The sequence below is a fragment of the Pongo abelii genome, chromosome 17 (genome assembly GCF_028885655.2).
Source record: "Pongo abelii isolate AG06213 chromosome 17, NHGRI_mPonAbe1-v2.0_pri, whole genome shotgun sequence".
Lineage (NCBI taxonomy): Eukaryota > Metazoa > Chordata > Mammalia > Primates > Hominidae > Pongo > Pongo abelii.
In genome coordinates, this window is record NC_072002.2 from 20,390,904 (window position 1) to 20,417,975 (window position 27,072).

Consider the following 27,072-nt stretch of genomic DNA (forward strand, 5'->3'; position numbering starts at 1 on the left):
GTTGGGAGCATGAAAGCTGAGGTGCCCCTCCCATGAATGAATGAATGAATGAATGAATGAATGAAGATTAAGGTGTGTGTGTTATTCATGCTTAAGTTCCCAGTGTTAGCTCAGCACCCGGCACAAAATAGTCTCCATGGTGGCCAGAGCGATGCTCCCTAAGATGCTCATGTCCTAATCCCTACGAAATTTCTGTTACACAACACAATTACATAGGAAGAAAGAAATAAAGGTGCAGATACAATTAACATTGCTAATCAGCTGAACTTAAAACAAGATTATATTGGCGTATCTGGGTAAGCCCAGGTACTACAAGGGTTCTTTAAATGTGGAAGAGAGACAAAGAAGGTTAAGAACCAGAGAGGCTGAGCACAATGGCTCACGCCTGGAATCCCAACATTTTGGGAGGTCAAGGCAAGAAAATCCCTTGAGTGCAAGAGTTGAAGACCAGCACTGGCAATGTAGCGAGGCCTCATCTCTACAAATAAACTTTAAAATTTTCTGAGTGACATGGCACTCACCCATAGTCCCACATACTTGGGAGGTGGAGGTGGGAGGATGACTTCAACCCAGGGGTTTGAGGCTGCAGTGAGCCATGACTGCACCACTGAACTCCAATGTGGGTGACAGAACAATAGCCTGTTTCTAAAGAAAAGGATAAAAAAAAACCAAAACATTAAAATCAAGGTCCTGTGGTGGCACGTGCCTGTAATCCCAGCTACTCAGGAGGCTGTGGCAGGAGAATCGAATGAACCCAGAAGGTGGAGATTGCTGTGGGGTGAGATCTGTGACTGAACTCCAGCCTGGGCGACACAGCACAACTCTGTCTCAACAACAACAACAACGAATTAATTAAAAAGTAATCAGCAGGACTGCATTCCTTCTGGAGGCTCTGGAGAGAATGTGTTCCCTTGCCTTTCTCAGCTTCTAGAAGCCACCCACATTCCTTGGCTCATGGCCTCTAACTCCATCTTCAAACCAGAAGTGAAGCATATTCAAATCTCCCTCTCCGACCTCTGCTTCCATCATCACATCTCCTCCAAGGCTGACTCTCCTACCTCCCTCTTTCTCTTACGAAGAACCTTGTGATTGTTGGACACTGTGGCTGTGACTCACACCCATAATCTCAACATTTTGGAGGTCATAGCAGGAGGAACGCTTGAGGCCAGGAGTTTGAGACCAGCATAGGAAATATAGTGGAACCCAAACTCCACAAAAAAAAGAAAGAAAGAAGTAAAGAAAAATTATCTGGGTATGGTGGCTTGCACCTGTAGTTTCAGCTACTTGAGAGGCTGAGGTGAAAAGATTGCTCTACCCCGGGAGTTTGAGACTAGCCTCAGTAACATAACAATATCCTGTCTCTACAAAAAAAAACAAAAATTAGCTGGACATGCGTGGTGTGCACCTGTAGTCCCAGCAGGAGGACTGCCTGAGCCCAAGAGGTTGAGGCTGCAGTGAGCTATGACTGCATCACTGCACTCCAGTCTGGGTGAAAGAGAGAGAATCTGTGTCCACAAAAAGAAAAGAAAAGAAAAACACATTTTGTTTCTGCCTCTTGTCCTGGTGCAGAGCTTCTAAAGTTATTATAAAGTCCTCAGTGATAAACGTGATAGCAGCATCTTCTGTTTTAATATTTGGTCTTAGTCCCATGCTTCTAACACAAGAGCCTCTAAGACCTTTGGGATCTCCACCATAATAAGAATGCATTTGGTGCTGTTATTGAGATGACTGGGTGACTGAAAGCTGCTAGACAGCCTCAGGGAAAGGTCTGGTGGCCAGAGGAACAAACCATGTGATTAGAGGCTTGGAACTTTCAGTGTCACCCACTGACCTCCAGGAAGAAATAGTGGCTGAAGATTGACTTAATCACAAGGGTCAATGATTTTTATCAATCACTCCTGCATAGTGAAACCTTCATAAACACCCTCAACAACAGGGTTTGGAGAGTGTCTGGGTTGCCGAACACAAGGGGATACTGGGAGGGTAACATGTCCAATAGAGGGCACGGGAGCTCTGTACCCATCCCTACATACCTTTCCCTGTGCATCTCTTTTTTTTTTTTTTTTTTTTTTGAGACAGGGCCTGGCTCTGTCACCCAGGCTAGAGTGCAGTGACACAATCGCAGCTCACTCACTGCAACCCATGCACCCCCAGCTCTAGCCATCCTCTCACTTCAGCCACCTAAGCAGCTGAACTACAGGTGCATGTCACCACACCTGGCTAAGTTTTTGACACATTTTTTGTAGATATGGGGTTTCATCATGTTGCCTAGGCTGGTCTCAAACTCCTGAGCTTAAGCAATGCTCCCACCTCGGCCTGCTCAGGCACTGGAATTACAGGCATGAGCCGCTGTGCCCGGCACGTACATCTCTTTCATTGGCTGTGTCTGAGATGTATCCTTTACTATGAACCCATAATAGAAAGTAAATTAGCAAGACATGGTGGCTCACTCCTGTAATCACAGCACTTTGGGAGGTTGAAGTGGGAGGATCGTGTGAACCCAGAAATTTGAGACCAGCCTGGGCAACAAAATAAGATCCCATGTCTACGAAAAACAAAAGAACTTAGCCAGATATGGTGGTGCAGTCTCAACTCCTTGGGAGACTGAGGCAGGAGGATCACTTGAGCCCAGGAATGCAAGGCTCCATTGAGCTATGATCACACCACCGCGCTCCAGCCTGGAAACAGAGTGAGACCCTTTATCGCATAAATTAAAAAACCCTGTTTTTCTGAGTTCTGCAAGCTATTTTAGCAAATGATTCAACCCAAGAATCGGGTCATAAGACCCTGATTTCTAACTGATGGGTTAAAAGTACATGTAACAACCTAGGACTTGCAATTGACATGTGAAGTGAGGGTAGTCTTGTGGGACTGAGCCCCTAACGTGTGGGGTCTGCACTATCTGCAGGTAGTGTCAGAATGGAATTATGGAATACACAGTTGGTATCCAGGTTGTCTGAAAATTGGTGTGGAAACTCTGCACACACATTTGGTTGGAAGTGTTTGACTATAACTATTATTCAAGAAAAGCAACTACTCATTAGAACTAAAAAACTTAACATTATAAGTTCTACAAAAACAAATCTACCTTATCTACAGCCCAGGCCTATCCAACTGTGAAATGTTAGAACAGAAGGTCTCACCGTGGACTGGAGAGCTGACAAGAGGAGTGTCACCACCATCCTGCTCTCCAAGGACCCCTCATCTTCAATGGGCAGGCTGGACATTGCGACTTGGGCCATGATCTCTGCATAAGAGAAGTAATCAGAAAAGTGAGTGGTAGAAATCTGGTGTCCTAAACCCACATTCAGAACTGTGAGGGTTTTTCACAGACTAATTGACAGTTTTCTTGCATCAGAGGAAAAATAAGGCTCAGAAACTAAGTATTCTATTCACCCAAAACACTTATACCGATAGGGAATCCATCCCCTAACTTTCTATCTAGTATTATTTCCATAAATTCAGATCAATATCGCACCCAAAATAAACGCACGTGACACCCAGAATCAGTGACACTTCTCCAAGTAGGAGGAAGAGGAGGCGAGGCGGTTTACAACCCAGTGATGGGTTACCACGACTCAACACTGGAAAGAGGTGCCAAACTTCCTTTCTACCCTGCACAACCCAACACAGAAAAGACTGGGGGCAGTGGCCTGAGGCTAGGTGGAGAGAAGCTCCTCTTCTTACTGAGAAAATAGATCACAGGACATCAAGTAACATGTAAGCCTTTATATAATACAGCATATTATTCTCTCTGAAAAAGGTTTCCTAATGTTTCCTATCAGCAAAGACCCTCGGATGAATTTCAAACACTATAAAAATACAACAAATAAACAGATAACATTAACAACCAGCAAGGATATAGTGAAATTAGAACTTTTATTCATTGGTTTTTGGAATGTAATATGGTGCAGCCACTGTGAAAAATGGTTTGGCGGTTCCTTAAAATATTAAGTATAGTATTATTATATGATCCAACAACACTCTTCAAGGGTATATACCAAAAAAAAAACAAAACTGAGAGCAGGGACTCAAACAGTTATCTGTACACCCGTGTTCATAGCAGCATTATTCACAGTGGCCAAAATGTAGAACCAACCCTAATGCCCATCAACAGGTGAATGGATAAAGAAAATGCAATATAGCTGGGCGCAGTGGCTGACGCCTATAATCCCAGCACATTGGGAGGCCAAGGCGGGTAGATCACGACGTCAGGAGTTTAAGACCAGCCTGGCTATGATGGTGGAACCCCGTCTCTACTAAAAATACAAAAATTAGCCGGGCATGGTGGTGGTCACCTATAATCCCAGCTACTGGGGAGGCTGAAGCAGAGAACTGCTTGAACCTGGGAGGCAGAGCTTGCAGTGAACTGAGATGGTGCCACTGCACTCCAGCCTGGGAAACAGAGCAAGCCTCCATCTCAAAAATAAATAAATAAATAAATAATAAATAAAAAAGGAACTGCTATATATACACACCCGGAATATTATTCAGCTGTAAAAAGAAAAAAAATCTGGCCAGGTTCGGTGGCTTACACTTGTAATCTCAGCATTTTGGGAGGCCAAGGCAGGCACATCACTTGAGGGCAGAAATTTGAGACCAGCCTGGGCAACATAGCAAGACTTCATCTCTACAAATAAAAAAAATATTTTTAAAGGAAATTCTGATAGTGCTATAGATGCACCTTGATAGAATTATGCTAAGTAAAATAAACCAGACTCAAAAGGACAAATATTCCGCAATTCCACTTATATAAGGTATCTAGAATAAACAAATTCATAGACAGGAAATAGAATAGTAGTTGCCAGGGACAGGAGGAGGACTCAAGGGGGAGTTATTGTTTATAGGGTATAGAGCTTCAGTTTAGAATGATGCAAAAGCTCTGGAGACGGAGAGTGGTGATGGCTGACAACAATGGAAATGTGCTTAACACCTGGGAGCTGTGTGCACTTAGAAAGGGTTAAAAGTGGCCAGGCGCGGTGGCTCACGCTTGTATTCCCAGCACTTTGGCAGACCAAGGCATCCGGATCAGGAGGTCAGGAGATCAAGACCATCCTGGCTAAGGCGGTGAAACCCAATCTCTACTAAAAGTACAAAAAATTAGCTGGGTATGATGGCAGGTGCCTGTAGTCCCAGCTACTCGGGAGGCTGAGGCAGGAGAATGGCGTGAACCCGGGAGGCAGAGCTTGCAGTGAGCTGAGATCACAACACTGCACTCCACCCTGGGCGCCAAAGCGAGACTCCGTTTCAAAATTAAAATAAAAATTTAAAAAAAAGGGTTAAAAGTGTAAATTTTATATATATTTTACCAAAATAAAAAAATAAAAAACCAAACAATACACCATATAAGGACATACTAAGATGGCAAAATCTAAAGCAAATTTTTAAAACTCAAGTAGTTTTCTGTAAATAGCATGCGAATTAGATGCCTATTTAATTTAGTTGAATTAATTCTACTTTTAAGGAGAGATTAAATAATTACACTTAATTGGAAGGATAACTGAAAAATTAGACACTGGAAGCAAGAAGAGAAACTGTGAAAACATATCTATGTATCTAAACTAATTTACTGACAACACCCAAGTATCCCTTATCTAAAGCGCCAGCATTCCAGAGAAGATTGACAAGCACCTGAAGAGCTGTCAGCAAGAAACTGTTGTGCCTAAAAATGTCAGTAAATCTCTTGCCTATTATTAAAGAGAATGCTCTAATTTCCTATTATTAAAGACTGCAATCTAGCTTTACCATCTGTTCCCATGTGCATTGACTGCTAGGGCAGGTTTAGGCATCAACAAGTAATGAAGCATACATACTTAGGAAGTTACAATTTATAATAAAAACCATGGTCAGAAAAATAGTATTCTGCATCACAAAGAGCTTTACTTAACCACTTAGCTTCCACCCGTATTGGCTTTACTGATCAGTATGGTAAAAGAGGCATATTATATCTTATAACTTAAAAAAGCACAGCCTGTTGACTAGGAAAGCATACCAAAAGAATCATCTTGTATTTCCAAATAAGGTGTTTTAAAATAGTATAATCTATAAAGTAGAATAAGCATACAACAAATACAGTAAAATATAAAAGCTCTTTTTCTCCTAACCTTCTGCTGATACTTCCATTTCTGCTGGTACTGTTCCCTTGTTGCCCTCTGAAGAATGATGGCTTCCTAAAACAACAACAACAACAACATATAATAAACCAATAAAAACTTACATTGAGAGATAAAAGAAAATCTAGTTAACAATGCAAACACTTTTAAGATATAAACATATAAAAATGATTGTTTAACTCAATTAATTCAACAATGTTTTCTAATTCAGAACAAAATAACATTTCTATTTGGAAGATAAAAATCTTTATTTTAAAATACAAATACAGAATAGACCTAAGTAGGTTTGGGGATTTAATATTAGTTACTGTAACTACATAATAAAATTACTGGTATTGGAATATAAGAAAGCACAATTACGCTTCAAGTACCATGCTTATCTGTCAATGGCACACACATACAAATCAAATCAGAGTAAATGCTTGCTTTGCTCAGACACTTAATTAATTATCTATGAATAAGTTCAGGGTTCACTGTGGAACATTTCCTGCTTTCCATTTTCACTATGGTGAAAGCCATGGAAACGCAATCCCCATAATTTAATCAAAGTTGTGCTTAAAGTAACTCAAAAGTTAACATTTAAGATACTACCTTTAGTCTCAAAAGCATTTTAATTCAGGTAATAGAATCAGCCTGCTTCTAAAAACTGGAACATAAACCAATGGATCATCAGTGAGGTAAACAGGCTCATCCCACTCGAGCAGAAGTTTCACTCACAAATAGGAAAGAAAGAACCTAAGACATCAGAGAGCCACTTAGGATTAAGACGCAAGCTGCCCCCAATATGCATCCTCTGTCCTTAAAGATGTGAGCTACTAACATGGAAAAGATTGAAAAACACTGCCTTCAGGTATGAATAAACATATATTACATCTCAGTGAGAATGCATCACTTAGGGGCAAGGGCAGCAGATGCTTATCTATTTTGTCCTGTCTACTGATAACTAAATTCAGAAGCTGTACTAAAAGTAAGATAAAATATATTTTCTTCTTAATTTTTAAAGAGTTATCATTACACTCTGAAAAACTGTCTTTCAGTGGCTAGTATTCTTGAATTAAAAGTGCCATACTGAGGTCAAATCTTTTTGGTTTTCAGTATAGCTATGTCATGCCACAATTATCTTGGGATTCTTTTCCACTTTATATTGTGAAAACTCACTTGAACTCACAACTCTAGGTAAATGTATAAACATATACCTATGAATCAATCTTTAATTCAGTTTTAAAAGATGCTTTCTCTACACATGCTTTCTTTCTCTTTTGTTAAGCTTAATATTTGAATTAGGGAGCATTAAGTTTTTTGACTGTAAAATCAAAGAAAAAAAGAGATGTAAGAGCAAAACAAATGAGAGATAAAAAGAGACCAGTAGTTAAAAAGTAGTTTTGGTAAAGAGTAACAAGGGTTGTTCGTGTTCTTACTGAAACATCAGGGGTTTGGTCTAGATCTTGCTGCTTACCACACAGAAAGCCAATGACGAGTATTGCTAAGCAACAGGCTGTAACTGGCTGCCGCTGACAGGACATGGGAGCTCAGTCTCAAATTTCTCTCCTTGACTGACGAAGAGGTTTATTTGGCGAGAAGAAATGTAACAATGTATAAGAAAACACTAATTAGGGAGGGACAAGGAGGAATCTGGTGCTGTGGTCTGGTGAGTTTCTGTTCTTTCATACTTCCTGGTCTTTTTTTCTTGAGCAGTAAACTCAGATAAAACAGATACAAGTTTCAACCTTTAACAGCAGGGTCAGTTTCTATGTTGATCAGAAACAACTGTCTATGGGACTATTGAGCCGGTTTCAACCAAAGCCATAAATCTATAGGTTCTTTTTTAAAAGAAAAAGCACAAAAAGACAAAAACTGTACAATTCCACTTATATAAGCAACCTAGAATAGACAAATTCATAGACAGAAAATACGTATTGCCAAGAGGAGGGTTCGATGGGAAGTTATTGTTTAGTGGGTAGAGAGTTTGAGCTGAGAATGATGCAAAAGCTCTGGAGGTGGAGAGTGCTGACAGCAATGGAAATGTGCTCAACACCAGGGAACTGTATGCACCTGAAAATGGTGAAACGTGCAAATTAAATGTTATGTGTGTTTCACCAAATTAAAAAAGCCAAACAATACACCACATAAAGACATACTAAGATGACAAAATCTAAAGCAAATTTTTAAAACTCAAGTATTAAAAATAGTTATTCCATAAATAGCATGAACATTAGATGCCTATTAAAAATTAGCCCTTTTAATTTAGTTGAATTAGTTCTACATTTAGGGAGATATTACATAATTAAATAAACTCAATGTGGGAGGGTAACTGAAAAGGTCAGCACTGGAAGCAAGAAGAGGAACTGTAAAAACATATCTATGTACATAAATTCATTTACTGACAACACCCGGGTATCCCTTAACTAGAGCCTCAGTATTCCAGAGAACACGGACAAGCACCTGAAGAGCTGTCAGCAGGAAACTGCTATGCCTATAAATTTCAATAAATCTTTTCCCTATTATTAAAGAGGATGCTCTTATTAAAGACTGATCCAGCTTTACCATCTGTTACCACCTGAAGTAACTACTAGGCCAGATTTCTACTTCTTTCTCTTTTAACCTCCCCATTGTTCATGCAACAATGTACAAACTGACTGTTCTAATCATTGCCCCCCCACACACACTTCTCTCAATATAATTGCCAACCTTCTTGCTGCTCAATCCACTGGGTGTTTTCCAGGTCTCAGCTTAGCTTAGAAAATATTTTAGATAAATAAAACTGTAAATAGTAAATAGGTAATAGGTAAATAGTAAACTATTTTACCCCTCAGGAGAGGGATAAAAGTGCAGCACTAGGATATCTAAACTGTTGTGCTGACAGTCTTCAGGACTCTGAGTAATTCAGGTCAAACTGTTTTTGTGGGGAAGAGATTGTTTCAAAGTAATATTGTTGTTGTTGTTTTTAAAATTATACTTTAAGTTCTGGGATACATGTACAGAGCGAGCAGGTTTGTTACATAGATACAAAATGTGCCATGGTGGTTTGCTGCACCCATCAACCCGTCATCTACATCAGGTATTTCTCCTAATGCTATCCCTCCCCTAGCCCCTCAGATCTCAACAGGCCCTGGTGTGCGATGTTCCCCTCCCTGTGTCCATATGTTCCCATTTTTCAACTCTCATTTATGAGTGAGAACATGCATTGTTTAGTTTTCTGTTCCTGTGTTAGTTTGCTGAGAATGATGGTTTCCGGCGTCATCTGTGTTCCTGCAAAGGACAAGAACTCATCCTTTTTTATGGCTGCATAGTATTCCATGGAGTATATGTGCTACATTTTCTGTATCCAGCCTATCATTGATGGGCATTTTGGTTGGTTCCAAGTCTTTGCTATTGTGAACAGTGCTGCAATAAACATACGTGTGCATGAGTCTTTATAGCAGAATGATTTATTATCCTCTGGGTATATACCCAATAATGGGATTGCTGGGTTAAATGGTATTTCTTGTGGCGATTCCCTTATTTTTTTTTTTTTTTTTGAGACAGAGTATGACTCTGTTGCCCAGGCTAGTATAGTGGAGCAATCTTGACTCACTGCAACTTCCGCCTCCCATGTTCAAGCGATTCTCCTGCCTCAGCCTCCCGAGTAGCTGGGATTACAGGCGTGCACCATCACACCCAGCTAATTTTTTGTATTTTTAGTAGAGACAGGGTTTCACCATATTGGCCAGGCTGGTCTCAAACTCCTGACCTCAAGTGATCCATCCACCTTGGCCACCCAAAGTGCGGGGATTTTAGGCATGAGCCACCACGCTGGGCCCTCAAACGTTTTCTAAAAAATTAGTACCTGTCTTTCTACCATCTTTCAAGACAAATGAAAACATACATGAAATAATTGCTGCGTTTAAGTTTTACAATTTGCTGCGGGGGAAATATGACTCTCATTTTATCTAAATGATTAAAGAACTACAAGCATACCTCAGAGATACTGTGGGTTCAGCTTCAGACTACCACAATAAAGTGAGCCATAAATTTTTTGGTTTCCCAGTGCCTATAAAAGTTAAATTTACTCCATATTGTAGTCTGTTAAGTGTGTAATGGCATTATGTCTAAAAAAATAATGTGCATACCTTAATTTAAAATCCTCTATTGCTAGGCGGGGTGTGGTGGCTCACGCCTGTAATCCCAGCACTTTGGGAGACAGAGGTAGGCAGATCACCTGAGGTCAGGAGTTTGACATCAGCCTGGCCAACATGGTGAAATCTCGCCTCTACTAAAAATACAAAAATTAGATGGTCGTGGTGGCGCATGCCTCTAGTCCCAGCTACTCAGGAGGCTGAAGCAAGAGAATTGCTTGAACCCGGGAGGTGGAGGTGGCAGTGACTCGAGACTGTGCCACTGCACTCCAGCCTCGGCGATGGAGCAAATGTCCATCTCAGAATAAATAAAGCGGTAAGACAAAATATTATATTGCTAAAAGTGCTAATGATCATCTGAGCCATTTACAAGCTGTAATCTTTTTGCTGGTGGAGGGTGTTGCCTTGATGTTGATGGCTGCTGACTGATTAAGGTGGTCAAGCTTTGGCAACATAGTGAGACCTTGTCTCTACAAAAAAACAAACAAAAAATTCCCCTTCAATGAGTTTACTGGCTACATAAGAATAATGATTATCTCATATAATTGGAATGATAGAAGTCGTTTTATCTGAAGCAATTGAGACTGGTATTTGTTGTGTTAGCAAAAAAGTTGGCTAAGTAGAGATCCATAGAAGAGATCTTAAATATTTTATTTTAAAATGTATAAATGTGCATTCAGTGCTCTTATCTTTGGAAATGAAGTTAAGCCCCTTTGTATGAGAATGATTTTAAAGACTGAGTGCTCATACCTATTATGCAACAGTTTCTGTTTCATGAACTTGCAACGAGCAACTGACACTTAAGAAATAATATTCGTGAAGGAATCCTGAGATTTTTATAATTTTTCTTCAGTGATTTAGTATTGCTCACACCTAACCTGATAGCGATTTTTTAAGTGACAGCATTTATCAACTCTTTCCCAAACATTTGACTTTTTATAGAAACATCCTTGTTGCACTTATACTCATCAATTCACATAATACTGAATCAAATTACAGACTCATCATAACAGGCTTAAACAGGTTTTGGAAGAGATACAACAGATGCTTGGTAAACATTAATTTGTGGTATTTGCTATTCTCATGCATCCTTAATAACCCCATTAGCTTCAAGCAGTCCTAGGGGCCTCGGCATCAGTCACTGTGTTCACAGAGAGAACGTAAGCATCATTTAAATTCTAGTGAGCTATTTAAGGGAGATTAAAAGACAGTCCATTGTTTTCTTTTGTTTTCTTCACAACATCAGTACAGGCATGAACCCATGAAATTGAGTCTGGTGAAAATGCTGGAAGGAGAGAAGAGCTAGAAAGAGCTACATAGGTGAAAGGAAAACATGCCGTGGAGAGTATATCATCTGTCACATGAATCTCCTGGGCTTTGGATTTTGGGGACTCAGCACTTCTGAGAATTGAAAAGGAAAAGTGCCCACATACTGAGAACTGTCATAGCATTTCAAAGGGGAGGAAAACTGAACTTACCTGGGACCTCATCATCAGTGATCCAGCATTCCTTTCTTCCTTCTCCATCTTCCCCTACTGAGAAAAACACAGCATTCTGAAAAGGCTTAACTAGGAAAAATGGAAAAGAAGCATCTTGTTAATGCATCATATTAAGGCTAAATTCAAATCCTGGAGCTTCTGCTTTCTGCAGGTATGGCAGACACTACAGAGAAGTCCTCTAAGATGTAAGTTTAAAGGCTGTGACACCCTACTCCTCTATTACATTGGGGAATTCAATGCAGGACTGTCTCTCTTCTGTGGTGCAATCCCACTTGTGGTGGTGTAGGCAAGCTCAGGGGTTTTCAGCCCTGGCTAAATACTGCTGGAAATTTATAAAGAAGCCATGCTTAGCCCCTCCTCTCAGAGATTTGGATTTAATTGATCTGGGGTGGGTCTGAGCAACAGCATTTAAAATTTTAAAGTCTCCAAGTGACTAAGTGTAGAAGAGAACTGCTGATATGAGTCGATGGAGACAACATATGATGAGGGCCCATTGTTACTGTTTATCCTCACAAGGAAAGAATGCACCCCAAAATGTACACTCCAGAGATCTGCCTCTCCTCTCCTCTAAGGTGATCCTTCCAATATACAAAGGAGATGACACTATTCTCATTTTTCAGAGTGTTTACCTTCCTTTCTGAGTCTCTGGATTCAGTCGTCCACTGGGATTACACCTCTCTGCAACTCTTATGTTGTAACGTCACCAAAGCTTTGTTGCCTTCTACATGACAGTCAGGAGATGCACCGGTACCAGCAGCTTCAGGATCCTGGGCAGTTCCTGAAAGCTGATTTTCCAGTGGCATATGGGGAACAGCCACTTCTCGGTATTAAAGGTGCTCCATCTCTGATGAGAGCCTCAGCTGATGGATATCCTCAAGAATAATTTCTGCTTCCCAGGGCAGCCACTCTCAGAATCTTGCCTTGTTCATGCTGAGTTGAGATGCAGGGGTTCTTGAAGATGGTTGTTACCTTTTTATATTTTTCTTTTCCTAAAAGCATCAATTCTTCACTTGCAAACTTCACTGTGGTATTCAAATCTGCGTCCTGGCAGAGATCCTTAAGAGATAATTTCATGTTGAAGACCTGTAATGACTTCCACCAGGGTCAGCAGAAGAAATCCCAAGAGTCTCTGCCACCTAGTGGCTTATGGAAACAGACACACAAACCATTCATTCATACAGAGAGAGCACAGTAAGGTGTGGCATTCATTTTATTTTTTTTGAGACAGAGTCTCACTCTGTCGGCCAGAATGGAGTGCAGTGGCACGATCTCGGCTCACTGCAACCTCTGCCTCCTGGGTTCAAGCAATTCTCTGCCTCAGCCTCCCGAGTAGCTGGGATTACAGGCGCCTGCCACCAGGCCCGGCTAATTTTTGTATTTTTAGTAAAGATGGGGTTTCACCATCTTGGCCAGGCTGGTCTTGAACTCCTGGCCTCGTGATCCACGTGACTCGGCCTCCCAAAGTGCTGGGATTACAGGCATAACCAACCGTGCCTGGCCAGGTGTGGCGTTCTTTAATCAAAAAGCACTTTTAGACCAGGCACAGTAGCTCACGCCTGTAAATCCCAGCACTGTGGGAAGCGGAGGTGGGCAAATCACTTAAGGCCAGGACTCTGAGACAAGCCTGGGCAACCTGGTGAAACCCTGTCTCTACTAAAATTACAAAAATTAGCCAGGCCTGGTGGCGCATGCCTGTAATCCCAGCTATTCGGGAGGTTGAGGCAGGAGAGACTCTATCTCCAAAAAAAAAAAAAAAAGCACTTTTAGAATTTCTCAGATTCACACATTACAAAGGCAGAGATGTGTACATTTGTCAATGACAACAAATTCAGCCTCAGTCCTTTCCTACCCTTTTCCAGAACAGAGAACACATGCTCTTTGCCTAGAGAAAGAGTGACTGTTTTCTTTAGAAAGATGAAAAAATACACGTTTCAACAACAGAGTAAGATTGTAATGATTTGCTAATAATCATGAATAAATACATTCTTTTTTCTCTTCACAAATGTTGACTTGAGGAATCTTTTTTAAAGAGACTGATGGAAATAAAGAAGCCATTTCTGAGGAGTGATTTTTTTAAAAGAGAAAACTGTAGTTCTGGTGAAATGGCCCCGTGAGGTAAGGCAGCCATTCGCTGCTCAAGGCATGGCAGGAATCTAACATTTCACAACCTGTCACTAAGAGGCAGACCTTTCAGGATGATTTAAAAGCACTTTAAGAAACAGGTTCTTCATTCTCGAAGCATAAGCTCCACAGTCAGAAGCAGACAGGTTTTTCCCCAAGATGGGTGGCTAAAGATGGCAGAGCCAGTTGTCCACAGAAAGAAGAACCAAAGCTGCAGGCAAGTGACCGTGGCTGGAGGGGAAGGCTGAGGGAAGACTGCGGGAACCTGTTGGAGAACCCAGGGCTAGAAGGTGGGGCACAGTGGAGCCAGGCATGGTGGTTCACACCTGTGATGCCAGCACTTTGGGAGGCCAAGGCGGGTGGATTACATGAGGCCGGGAGTTCGAGAGCGGCCTGAGCAACAAGGCAGAAACCCTGTCCTACTAAAAATACAAAAAATTAGCCAAGTGTGGTGGCACTCGCCTGTAATCCCAGCTACTTGGGAGGCCGAGGCTAGAGGATAGCTTGAGCATGAGAGGCCGTGAGCGGAGATGAGCCACTGCACTCCCGACAGAGTAAGACCCAGTCTCAAAAAAAAAAAAAAAAAGCTGGGGTGCAGAAAAAGAAGGCAGCAAGAGTTTGGCAGAGACTGACCCCCAAGGAACCTGGAGTCCTGTGGACAGGGTAGGTGGGGCGTTTCTTTGCTCCCTTAACCCCTGCGGACTGCTGACCCCCTCAGGAGTCCAAGCACCACTGTGGGAGGTGACCCGGGAACTTCTTGAGGGCAGAGTATGGGTTGGCAGCCCATGGAGGTTCACTTGCTCTCCCCTCAAACCTACACTGAGGTAGGGCTCACACTGGCAGTGCACACATGAGCATCAGGATCCTGTCCGGGGAATCCCAGCTCGTATCTCTGCAGCAGTAGTGCCTTCACAGACGGTCCTCAGAACCTGCTCAGACTGCGGAAACTGGTGGGACCACACGAAGCTTTGTGATCCTGGGGAGCTGTAGGATCCCAGGGGTCCAGCCCTCAGCACAGGGTGACCCTAGGGCAAAGGGAGTACAGTAGTCAGAGCATCCCTTGGGACAAAGCAAACCAGATTACACTCTCCCCTGTCCAAGTGCCCCACAACCTCCCCTTCCCCGCTGGTGAACAGATCCAGGCACGGTGCTGGGCTCCAAAGAGGGAGTGTGGTTCTGCCCCAGCGGATAGGTGGCACAAGTGGCTGGGAACAAGTATAAAGCACTGTCCCTCATCCCCTCTTGGAGACAGCCTTTCCAGGGATACTGGGGGCGGCTGCACTTTCACAGAGGGTGTGCCCAGCAGGGCTTGCATAGCATAGCGTTTCTGCAGTGGAGGCGGGGCTGGCTGCAGAACTGTCTGTTAGGGGCTGAGGGAAGAGGCTCTGCCCCAAGGCCATTTTGGTGGTAGCCACAGGACAAGTGTTTTTCATGAACCTCAGCGGCATTGTGGCCTGGAGATTAGGGATCATGTACATGTGAACTGAAGGTCAGTGCCCTGGGACAGGGGTGTGAGAGGAAAGCCAATTGTGTTCCTGCCTGCCCAGGAGGAGGAGCTGGTGCAGACCTCTCCTGTATCCCTCCCCACGTGGAGATTTCAGTGCATCTGACCATGAGTTCCCAGGGGTGCTCCACTAGCTCTTCATTGGGGTATCCAAGGCTCTTACTCGTAAGTGTCACCTACTGGACTGGAGATAGAACTGCACATATAAAAAGCCTGCTGACAGAGGGCAAGGCGCCTAGGAATGAGATAAGCTTTCCAAGACCTCCGCACTCCCAGCCTGCAGCAGAGAGTGGGCCTGCTCATAGGCCCAACACATTGCTATTACGATCAGCATTTCAGAAAGCCATGGCACAAAAGCTATGCACAGCCAAGGAACTCACACAGGGCCTTGGCCCCCTGAGCTTTCAGAATCAAAGCCAAGCAATCAGACACCACATACATTACAGTCACACCCTCTAGAAGGAAAAGATCCATCTAAATAAAAGTAAAATCAGTGACCAAAAAAGTGACAGCTTCTCCAGAAGAGAAGGAATCAGCACAAGAATTCCAGCAGCACCAAGAAATAGTGTTTTGACACCCTCAGAGGATCGCACTAGCTCTCTAGCAATGGATCCTAACCAAAAAGAGAATTCTGAGATGACAGATAAACAATTCAAAATATGGATAGTAAGGAAGGTTAAGATCCACAATAAAAGTGAAAAACCAACACAAAGAAATCAGAAAAACTATTCAGAATATGAATGAAAAATTTACCAAAGAGATAGATATTAAAAAAAACACACACACAGAACTTCTGGAAATGAAGAATTCATTGAAGTAATTACAAAATATAGTTGAAAACTATAACAACAGACAAGACCAAACAGAAGAAAGAATTTCAGAGCTAGAAGACTGGTAATTTGAATTAAGTCAGTGAGATAAAAAGTAAAAAAATATTTTAAATGAACAAAGCCTTCAAGAAATACGGGACTATGGAAAGCACTGAAACCAACCAGCTATGGGCATTTCTGAGGGAAAGGAAGAACAAGTAAAAAGCCTGGAAAACATATTTGATGGAATAATTCAAGAAAACTTCCCAGGTCTGGTCTAGAGAATTAGACAGCCAGTACTACAATTTCAGATCAGGAAAAAACACAGCAAGAAAGGAAAACTACAGACCAATATCCCTGATGATCACAGATGCAAAAATCCTCAAGAAAATACTAGCAAACCAAATTCTCCAGCACATCAAACAGATAACAGACCACAATAAAGTGAGTTTTATTCCAGATGCAAGGATGGTTCCACATAAGCAAATCCATAATTGTGATTTACCACGTAAACAGAATGAGAACAAAAACCATATGATCATCTCAACAGATGCAGAAAAAGCATTTGATAAAATCCAACTTCCCGTAATGATAAAAAAACCCTCAACAGGGCCGAGTGCAGTGGCTCACACCTGTAATCTCAGCAATATGGAAGGCCAAGGTAGGTGGGTTGCTTGGGCCTAGGGGTTTGAGACCAGCCTGGGCTGGTCAAAAACAAGTATGTTTTCAGCTTTTAACTTTTTTTTCTTTTTTCTCAGGAATGCCTATAACTTGCCTATAACATGGCGAGACCCCATCTGCAAAAAACACAAAAATTAGCTGGGTGTGGTGGCTTACACCTGTAGTCCCAGCTACTCAGGAGGCTGATGTGGGAGGACCGCTTAAGCCTGGGAGGGGGCGGTGGGAAAGAGCCAAGATTGTGCCACTGTGCTGAAGCCTGGGTGGCAGAGTGAGACCCTGTCTCAAGAAACATGAACAAAACCAAAAAATCCTCAACAAACCAGACATCGAAGGAACATACCTCAAAATAATAAAAGCCATATACAAAAAACCCACAGCCAACATCATAAAAGTTGAAAGCATTCCTCTAAGAACTGGAACAAGCTGTTGTGGAACAAGGATGCCCACTCTCACCACTCCTATTCAAGGTAATACCGGAAGTCCTAGCCAGAGCAATCAGGCAAGAGAAAGAAATAAAAGGCATTCACAATGGAAAAGAGTAAGTCAAATGATCTCTGTTTGCTAATATAATCTTATACCTAGAAAAACCTGAAGACTCCTAGATTTGATAAATGATTTCAGAAAAAGTTTCAAGATATAAATTAATGTACAGGCTGAGTGCAGTGGCTCATGCCTATAATCCCAGCACTTGGGGAGGCCAAGGCAGGAAGATCGCTTGAGCCCAGGAGTTCAAGACCAGCCTGGGCAACATGGTCAGACAGTGTCTCTATTAAAAAAAAAAAAAAAGAATAATATATATATGAATTCAAAAAATAAAAAAAATTAATGTAAAAAATCAGTAATATTTCAATATACTTATAACGTTCAAGCTGAAAACCAAACCAAGAAGGCAATCCCATTTATGATAGCCACAAGAAATTACCCAGGAATACATTTAACTAAAGATGTGAAAGAGCTCTATAAGGAGAATTACAAAACACTGATGAAAGAAATGGTAGATGACAAAAACAAATGAAAAAACATGCTATGCTTGTGGATTTGAAGAATCAATATCATTAAAATGGCCATACTATTCAAAGCAATCTACAGATTCAACATAATTTCTATCAAATTACCACTGTCATTTTTCACAGATTTAGAAACAACAATCCTAAAATTCAGAGGGAACCAAAAAAGAGCCTGAATAACCAAAGCAATCCTAGGCAACAAGAACAAAGTTGGAGGCATCACATCATGTGACTTCAAATTATACTAGAAGGCTACAGTAAACAAAGCAGTATGGTACTGGTACAAAAATAGACACATAGAGCAATAGAACAGAATAGGGAATCAAGAAGTCAAGTCACATACCTACAGCTAACTGGTCTTTGACAAAGTTAACAAAAATATACACGGGGAAGGGACAGCCTATTCAATACATGATGATGGAAAACTTGGATAGCCACATGCAGAAGAATGATATGGGACCTCTATCTTTTACCATATACAAAAATTAACTCAAGATGGATTAATTTAATACCTAAGCATAAGACCTGAAACTGTAAGAATCCTGGAAGAAAACCTAGGAAAAACCCTTCTGGACATTGGACCAGGCAAAGAATTTATGACTAAGACCTCAAAAGCAAATGCAACAAAAGCAAAAATAGAGAACTGGGACTTAAACTAGAAAGTGTCTGCACTGAAAAAGAAATTATCAACAGAGTAAACAGACAACCTATACAATAAAAGAAAATATTTGCAAACTATCTATCTGACAAAGAACTAATATCTAGAATCTACAAGGAACTCAAGAAAAAAACCTCATCAAAAAGTGGGACATGCAAGCAGCCAACAAATATATGAAACAATGCTCAACATCACTCATCAACAGCTAAATGCAAATTCAAACCTCAAGAAGATACATCTCACACAAGTCAGAACAGCTGTGATAAAAAAAAAAAGAGTAAAAAAAAAACCAGTAGATGTGGGTGAGGATGGGGAGAAATAGGAATGTATATACAATGATGTTGGGAATGTAAATTAGTACAACCCTAATGGAAAACAGTATGGAGATTTCTCAAAGAACTAAAAATAGAATTACCCTTCGACCCAGCAATCCCACTACTGGATACCTATCTAAAGGAAAAGAAATCATTATATAACAAAGGACACCTGTGGTGGGCATGGTGGCTCACGCCTGTAATCCCAGCACTTTGGGTGGCTGAGGCAGGCAAATCAGAGTTTGTGAACAGCCTGGCCAACATGTCAAAACCCCATCTTTACTAAAAATACCAAAAAAAAAAAAATTAGCTGGGCATGGTGGTGCACGCCTGTAGTCCCAGCTACTCAGGAGGCTGATGCATGATAGTCACTTGAACCCAGGCAGCAGAGGTTGCAGTGAGCCAAGATCGCACCACTGCACTCCAGCCTGGGCAGCTGGTGATGATCACAAATGAAAAACCAAGCACTATTCCCCAAAAATAAACACAGCTGCAATCTTAAAAGCACACTATACAGAATGAGACAACAGGTGCCACGCTGCCAATTTCTTACCCTAACCTCCTGTCCCAAGGCAGAAGCAGAAAAACCTTGACCCCAAACTTCTGCTGTGACAGAGGCTGAAAAAGGGCAGTTCTCTGCAGTTATCTTGACCTGAATCACCTGTCCAAAGACAGAGACCAAAGCCCTCACTCTTAAGGAAAAGGGAAGGCTTGAAGGGGCTGGGTGCGGTGGCTCATGCCTGAAATCCCAGCACTTTGGGAGGCCGAGGCAGACGGGTCACTTAAGCTGTTCGAGACCAGCCTGGCTAACATAATGAAACCCTGTCTCTTCTAAAAGTACAAAAATAGCTGGGCGTGGTAGCGTGCACCTGCAGTCCCAGCTGCTAGGGAGGCTGAGGCAGGAGAATTGCTTAAACTCAAGAAGCAGAAGTTGCAGTGAGCCAAGATCTCACCACTGCACTCCAGCCTGGGCCACAGCAAGATTCTGTCTCAAGAAGAAACAAAAAGATGTAATATCGTTGTTTTCATTTGAATTATTTCAATATTTATGAGCTTAAACTTTCTTGTTATTGTTCATCTGTATTTCTCCTATAACTTGCCTATCCATTTCCTTTGGCCCTCTCTTTCTCTGTCATTAACAAAGGATCTTTACCTATAATAGACATTAATCTGTTGTCTCTCATACATGTTGCAAATATTTTCCTCTAATCTCTCACTTATTGTTAGCCCTTTGTTCTTTTCAAACACAACAACTTGAAATTGTGATATAATCAGACTAATACATTTTTACCAGAGGGTTTTGTGTCCTCAGTAGTTTGGTATGGAAAAGGATAAAAGAGTGCAAGGGTGCTTTTTACTTAATCATAAATACATTAATATAATCTTGTGATTTTTATAAATAAGGGTTTACTACTTCCCACTTCAGATTCATAGATGACAGTCCATTTTAGTTGAGATTTAGTTTTCTCTTTTCAATGATTTATTTTTTTCTATTAAATAAGTGGACATCACTTCTCTTAATCTTCTTTTTTCTCTCCCAATTTCTGTGTTCACACTTTGAAAGTCACGTTATATTCTTGTTCCTGTTAACCATTATACACCATGAACTAGTGTAGGTGAAATAAAAATTAAAACAGCTATGTCCTAGACACAATTTTCCTATTAAATAACTGTGTGACTTTGGAAAGGTATTTATACTGAGCTTTAACTTCATTCATATTTATATTAGAAAGTTGAAACTGAATTATTTCTTAGTTGCTGTATTAAACTTCTAAGTGTCCACATATATTTGCTGATGAACTAATCAAATAGTAACTTTTTCATTTAGTGTTCATTCAAAACTTAATATTTTAACACCTTAATCTATGCTAGGAATTGTTCCAAGTACGTGTGAGAGTAGGCACCCTCCTTAGTATTTGATACTTCTGTTTATCTGTGATGTCAGGATAAATCTTATATCTTTACATAGAATTCTCTTAAGGGACAGGTTCTTTTCTTGTAATGATTTTATTGAGGCAGGTTTTTTGTTTTTGTTTTTGTTTTTGTTTTTGTTTTTTTTGAGACAGAGTCTCGCACTGTCGCCTGGGCTGGAGTGCAATAGGGCGATCTTGGCTCAGTGCAACCTGTGCCTCCTGGGTTCAAGCAACTGTCCTGCCTCAGCCTCCTGAGTAGCTGGGATTACAGGCACCACACCATGCCCAGCTCATTTTTGGTATTTTTAGTAGAGATGGGGTTTCACTATGTTGGCCTGGCTGGCCTTGAACTCCTGACCTAATGATCCACCCACCTCAGCCTCCCAAAGTGCTGGGATTACAGGCGTGATCCACCACACCTGGTCTTTTTTTTTTTTTTTTTTTTTTTGTGTGTGTGTGATGGAGTCTCGCCCTGTCACCCAGGCTGGAGTGTAGTGGCACAATCTCGGCTCACCACAACCTCCATCTCCTGGGTTCAAGGAATTCTCCTGCCTCAGCCTCTTGAGTAGCAGGGACTACAGGCATGTGCCACCACGCCTGGCTAATTTCTGTATTTTTAGTAGAGACGGTTTCACCAGGTTGGTCAGGCTGGTCTTGAACTCCTGACTTCAGGTGATCCACCCATCTTGGCCTCCCAAAGTGATGGGATTACAGGCGTGAACCACCATACCCAGTGTATTGAGGCAGTTTTTTTTTTTTTTTTTTTTTGAGACAGAGTCTCGATCTGTTGCCCAGGCTGGAGCGCAGTGGCGCGATCTCAGCTCACTGCAATCTCTGCCTCCCAGGTTCACACCATTCTCCTGCCTCAGCCTCCCAAGTAGCTGGGACTACAGGCACCCGCCACCATGCCCGGCTAATTTTTTGTATTTTTAGTAGAGACAGGGTTTCACCGTGTTAGCCAGGATGGTCTCAATCTCCTGACCTGGTGATCCACCCGCCTCGGCCTCCCAAAGTGCTGGGATTACAGGCGTGAGCCACCGCGCCCGGCCCTATTGAGGCAGCTTTAATCCTACAGCAGATTAGAATTTTCAACTAATTTTGATATTGTAACTGTTATGGACTAAATTATGTTCCCCACCCCCAAATTAATATGTTGAAGTCCTAACCCCCAATGTGACTGTATTTGGAAATAGGGCCTTAAAGGTTGTAATTAAAGTTAAACAAGGTCATAAAGGTAGTGTCTTAATCCAGCAGCACTAGTGTCTTCATAAGAAGAGGAAGGACACCAGGAGTGCAGGCACACACTGGAAAGGCCAGCAGAAGAGGACACAGAGAGGAGCCAGCCATCTGCAAGACAGGAAGAGAAGTTCACTGGAAATCAACAGGGTAGGCACTTTGACTTTGTTCTTCCCACCTCTAGAACTGTGAGATAACACATTTCTGTTGTTTACACCCAGTCTACAGAATTGTATAGCAGACTGAGCAGGCTAAGACAGTAACCAAAGATGCATAATTCAAGGTAAAATTAAAAGCATGGTCTTCATGGTTGACGTTTTCAATTAGTTGAAAACGACACCAACATTTTACAAGAACTATAACTCAAGAGATTTATATTATATAGTCCTCTTTCCTAATGAAATTCACATACAAATCTGTATTCAAACAAATTATACTGCTTTTTTGGGGGGAAAAAACTAAGGGTGCAAGGGTGTAAGGCAAAGCCAGATGCAATATCAAGATCATAAAGGGCTTTGAGAGCACCACTAAGGAACTAGAACATTATCCTGATGGCAACAGGGAGCCACGTGCAAGTTTTCAGCAACAGAGTGACTTTCAACCAATATTTGTCATTGAATAACTATCTATTTAGCACCTACTAAGTGCTACAATCTGGCTTTTAGAAAATAATCCTTTTTTTTAACTTTTCTATATCTTTTAAGTGCCTCACAATTTAAAAGAAACAAAGCATTATATCAAAGGACATAATTAAAGGGGATTTGCTTAAAACATTTTATTTTTTGAGAAAAGATCTGGCTATACTGCCCAGGCTGGAGTGCAGTGCAGTAAGCCATCTCAGCTCACTGCAACCTCTCCCTCCCAAGGCCAAGCCATCCTCCCACCTCAGCCTCCCGAGTAGCTGGGACTTGACACAGGCACCACCACCAAGCTCCGCTAGTTTTTCTAATTTTTTTATAGAGACAGGGTCTCGCCATGTTTCCCAGGCTGGTCTTGAACTCGTAAGCTCAAGGGATCCTCCCACCTGGGCCTCTCGAAGTGCTGGGATTACAGGTGTGAGTCATCGCAACTGGCCTCAACATTGCAAATTTAGAAAGTGTGTGTGTGTTTGTGTGTGTGTGTGTGTATAAAATCAGTACAGAAACTGTCAGGGCAGTGAAAGAAAAGAATCTAGAAATATCCAGCTGGGCGTGGTGGCTCATGCCTGTAATCCCAGCACTTTGGGAGGCTGAGGCCAGAGGATTACTTGAGTTCACAAGTTCCAGACCAGCCTGGACAACATGGTGAAACCCCATCTCTACCAAAAGAAAAAAGCCAGGCCTGGTGGTGTGCACCTGTGCTCCCAGCTACTCGGGAGGCTGAGGCAGTAGGAGCTCTTGAGCCCAGACGTTCAAGGCTGCAGTGAGCCATGATCTCGTCATTGCACTGCATGCAGCCTGGGCGACAGAGTGAGACTGTCTCAAAACAATAAATAGAAACACATATGCAATTCCGTGGAAAAGTGACTCAGTGGATAACTAACGCAATGGGGGAAAAGGGCAAATCCCTACCTAATCCCTTACCACAAATATCATACCCAATCAAATACAGAGAAAAAGATGAAAAAAAAAGATTTTTAAATTCTTTAAAACCATTAGAAGAAAATAGAAGCGAATGTTTATATAATCCTGAGATGAGGAAAATCTACCCCCCAAAATGACATCTATGGACGCCCACCCAACAATAAATCGCAGATTTTTTTTCACCCTTGGTCATTTGCAGATAGTAGATGACAATGTGTTTATTATATTGGAACGGGGGCCGGGCGTGGTGGCTCACACCTGTCATCCTAGCACTTTGGGAGGCCGAGGCTGGTGGATCACTTGAGATCAGGAGTTCGAGACCAGCCCAACATGGCGGAAATCCTATCTCTACTAAAAATACAAAAATTACCCGGGCGTGGTGGCATGCACCTGTAGTCCCAGCTGCTCGGGAGGCTGAGGCAGGAGAATTGCTTGAATCCAGGAGGCGGAGGTTGCAGTGAGCCCAGATTGTGCCACTGCACTCCAGCCTGGGTGACAAGAGCGAGATTCCGTCGCCAAAAAAAAAAAAAATTAAAAATTAAAAAAATACATTGGAATGGGGAAGCTCTTCCTATAAAAGACAAAAATCCGAAAGGGACACAGGCGCAGGTGACAGGAACAGGGTCGACCGTGGCGGGGACAGCGGGGATGGCGGTGACAGCGGCCGCCCCTCCCCCAACCGCCGCCTCCCACCACCACCAGACAGCGTGCTTACTCACCCTCCACAGATGAAGGGCGCCCCGGCGGCTTTGCCCCGACACCACATCCGCCGCCAGTGTGGACCCGGGTGGAGAGAGGGTGCCCGAAAGAGGGTGCTGAGGGCCCCGCTGCCTGAGCCAATGACATCAGGGGCTGGCCAGCGACGGACGGCTCTGAAGACAGCCTCCAGTTCCTGGCAATGGCGCCCACACTGCACTGGCCTGGGATCCCCCATACGCATGCTCCGACAGTGACCTTGTGTCCTGTGGTGCTTCCAATCAGAAGTGGTGGACTGCCCGTCTCCGTCTCCATGGTGATGACACAAGCCTTGCACTCAGGCCTGGAACAACACTCCTTCCCCCCATCAATTTCATATTGATGAAACTCAAAATATAATAGTAATGTTATTATATAATCATGCTACTGATGACAGGAATGGAATTTTTTTAGGGGTAACATTTTGCTTAATTGGAGTTCAGAGTTATTGGAGGTTTTTCGTTTTTTGTTTTATTTTGTTTTTCAGACAGGGCCTTGTTCTGTAACCCAGGCTGGAGTGCAGTGGAGTGATCAAGGCTCACTGCAACCTCCCACTACCAGGTTCAAGCCATTCTCAGGCCTCAGCTTCCCGAGTACTGGACTTACAGGTGCACGCCACCATGCCCAGCTAATTTTTGTACTTTTAGTGTGGTGTGGGGGCGTCTCACCACCCAGGTTGGTCTCGAACTCCTGACCTCAGGTGATCCGCCCGCTTTAGCCCCCCAAAGTGCTGGGATTACAGGCGTGAGCCACCACGCCCAGCCAGGAGAACTTTTAAATGATAGGGCAGACATACACATACAAGACCTCTAAACAAAGGTATTATAAAAGCTGAAAAACTGTCATCCTGCTCTGGTTACCAAGGTCCTTGAGAAAAGAGTTGAAAATAAGTGCAGCTGTGAACTTCTTAACATAAATTAACTACTTATTTGATGGTATATTCTGGGTTTAATAACGTTTTTTAGATGTTGTCTATTATAATATTCACAATAATCCATTATACAGGTAAAGAAATTGAGGTCCAGAAATGTTAGATAATTGGCACAACATCACATAGTCAAAAGTATGTGTCAGGTCTCAGACAATGTTGTGCTTTTAACCATGGACTGGGAAACAATTTCAGGGCCATTCACTAGCTATGGGTCCATAAGTGAGTAACTTAATCTCTCTGAACTTCAATATCTTCATCTGTAAAATGAGAGAATTAGACTAGATGATCACTAGTTATGTTTCTTTTTCAGATTTTATGATACTCTTAAATAACAGTACACCAAAAACAAACAAAAAACCCTTTATATACCTACTCCAGAGGCGATTATAAAGAATAAATGAATTAATGGATGTATAATTTTTAATGCCAATTACCATGTGATTTTAGAGTTTTGTCATCATTTTATGACCAAAGAAGGCAGCCCCCAACTAGCTTTCTTACAATATTTAACACCGGAAAGAGTGTGGATGAACATATACTCTCATGAAAGAAGACTACCTCGAAATGTATACTCAATTGGAATCTATTTCATTACCTCAACTTAAAAATATTTATCAAGATGAGTATTCTAGCACAAGTTTTTAAAACCCTTGTTGGTTGAAGACGCAGCACATCTGGGGAACCTGGACTGATTGCAGCCACACCTTGTACAAGTCAATGCCTCTGCTCTGGAAATACGTGGAAGATGACAAGCAAAAATAAACCCTCATCAACTGACAATATGATAACCAGCATCACTTAGCAGGATAAGCAAACATTTCCACCAAGGTGGATTTAATGTCGGTTACTCAGGTGTGTCTTTCTTACCTGTAGAAACGGTATGATCCTGAAGTAGAATTCAATACAGAGGCTAGCACATCCTTCAAGAGTCTTGGAAAGAGTATTTGGAGCTAATCCAGCATGGATTGCCATGCCAGATGGAAATTCTAGAGAGTGAAATTTAAACTTACTGAAAATTCTGAGAACTTGGAAAGATCACCGGTGGCAGATATGTCTCTTGAGCTGCTGACTTTGTACCATGTCTGAGCAGTAAGCAGGAGCACAAAATGAACTATGAATGACCCTGCAATGAAGCTTTTGGGAGTTATTTAAGAAAAATTCACTGCAATCAAGTTTGCTAGTTTGATAATGAGTTAAAATGAGAACAGTTAAAGGAAAGGAAGGTGATAATGTGTCCGGAATTGGTGGGTTCTTGGTCTCGCTGACTTCAAGAATAAAGCTGCGGACCCTTGCAGGGAGTGTTACCGTTCTTAAAGATGGTGTGTCCCGGAGTTCGTTCCTTCAGATGTTCAGATGTGTCCAGGGTTTCTCCCTTCTGGTGGGTTCACGGTCTCGCTGACTTCAGGAGTGAAGCTGCAGACCTTCGCGGTGAGTGTTACAGCTCTTAAAGGCGGCATGTCTGGAGTTGTTCCCATGGGTTTGTGGTCTCGCTGGCCTCAGGAGTGAAGCTGCAGACCTTCGTGGTGAGTATTACAGTTCATAAAGGTGGCACATCCGGAGTTGTTCGTCCCTCCTAGTGGGTTTGTGGTCTCAGACATTTCTTTGAAGAAGACGTACCCTGACCAATAAGCTTATGAGGAGATGTTCAACATCACTAACCATTAGGAAAATACAAACCAAAACCACAATGAGCTACCACTTTAGGACGACTATTATAAAAACCAACCAACTAACTAAAAAAAACCATAAATCAACAAGCATGGGTAAGGACGTGGAGAAATCTCATACACTGATGGTGCGAATGTAAAATAACGCACCTATGGTGGAAAACAGCATGGCAGGGTTTCTCAAAAAATTAGAAATAGAATGACCAT

The 27,072-nt window shown here is 42.1% G+C and overlaps 1 long non-coding RNA gene across 1 annotated transcript; it reads left to right on the plus strand.

The window, feature by feature from the left end:
- The first annotated feature begins 7,588 nt into the window (after window positions 1-7,588).
- On the plus strand, window positions 7,589-13,697 carry LOC129051491 (uncharacterized). Its single transcript, XR_008515783.2, has 3 exons — window positions 7,589-7,761; window positions 11,475-11,912; window positions 12,348-13,697. It is a non-coding gene; the product is annotated as an uncharacterized LOC129051491 (long non-coding RNA).
- Window positions 13,698-27,072: the final 13,375 nt, after the last annotated feature.